We start from the raw sequence: 1,735 nt of genomic DNA on the forward strand, positions 1-1,735 counted from the left end.
AGCGTTCTTCCATACGCCGCCGCGATATTGCAATCCGCACCTCCGTCGGAACATTATTCACCTCGCGTGAGATTTCCCTCGCCCAGGCCAGGTCTGAACGCGCGGAAGCAACGATTACGAGAGACCGTTTACGCCTGTTTATCTTGCCGCAACATCGAGCGGGACGCTAAATCGACGCAAAATATAATCTACGATTAATGCATTCGTTATCATATGGAAACGAGGGAAACACGTTTTATTGGGATAGATCAAATTTTAAATAGCTCGCCGTCGATGATATTGCAATCGTTTGTATCATTGAAATATAATACATATTTCGCCGTTTGTGTGCATTACACCGCGAAATATTTACGAATGTTTTGCTCAATCGTGAATCAATGTTTAATATCCGTAATCCTTGATTTTAATGGTTACGCTATGTGTTGCAGCTTCAAAATGCATAAATATAAATTATGAGTGTATAAGAGAAGTATAATGCGCAATGACTTCATTCGGATGTTGAAATGAAAATATAGTAATATAGGAATCGTGTTTTATCACGTTACACGCCGCGAGCTAAACGCGTAATGTGTGACTGGCCGGAAGCTATTAAAGTCGAAATAATGTCAATATCGACAGAGATATCGTGAAAGATGAAAAAGGAAAAATCAAACGCGAATATATTTTCTCCCAAATGTTTGCACAACTTATATATATCCGTTACTGTGCGAACATCAATCAAATCTCACTATCAGAGGCGCGATTCATTATATCGCGATTATGTTTTGTGGGATAAGCAATTAAGGACCGATCCAAAAATATATCTTCCGTCCATCATATGTCAATGAAAATCGTATTTCCTTTGCGAGGTTTATTAATCACGCTTTCTAGCAAAATCCATTAAACTATTCCCGATATAGCTAATCGATATTTCACATGATCAATTATCTTTATCGTTTATTCCACGTAAAGGCGAGTGGATTGACTGAATATGTATGAACTTCCAAATTGCGCTTACGTAACAGCCAAACTAATATCTGCAGTCAATAGATGAAAGCTGCATGCGCAATATCATGTATTTCACATCACATAATATATCTTTAATATATCCGTGTTCGCAATATATTAGAAAATATATGTAATAAATCGTTGATTACGACAAAAAATATTTATCATGTTTGCCTTTCACCTTTGCCATTTTTCGATATTTTGAGTATTTCAATAAAAATAAATCTTAAACGTATCTGGTATATTTTTAAATTCTTATCAATTTTACGTTCTACAGTAATGATCACAATAATGCCGCCATTATTCCGCGATAGAAGTTATCATGAAAGAAACTTCAGGCATGCTGCACCGCTATTACATCTAATCTTATAAGAGAAACGGAATGCAGATTAAAAGGATTATTGCAATAAACGCGTAGTTAATGAACGCTATAGAAGAGTTGTAATTACACTAAAAAGTTATTTTGCATCCTAGAGTTTTAAGTTTTAGATAAATAAAGGGTCAATTCTAATTGCAAATTGTATAGCCCTCAATTTTTAGCGTGTTTGTTTTGAGACGGAAATTAATTTTACTTAGACTTTAAAGCGATCCCTCCCTCTAGATTGCCGTTATATCTAGTCGTTTAAACTTAAAACTTATGTTATAACTTTTGTATCATGTCAATTCGCAAGAGAGCTTTTCTCCTCCCTAAACAGATTAAGAAGAAATATCGAGTTTTTTTCTAAAGTAATGGTAAGATTTTTAACAC

The sequence above is a fragment of the Temnothorax nylanderi genome, unplaced genomic scaffold (assembly GCF_030848795.1).
Source record: "Temnothorax nylanderi isolate EJ_2023f unplaced genomic scaffold, tnyl_v1.0 TNYL_tig0525_pilon, whole genome shotgun sequence".
Lineage (NCBI taxonomy): Eukaryota > Metazoa > Arthropoda > Insecta > Hymenoptera > Formicidae > Temnothorax > Temnothorax nylanderi.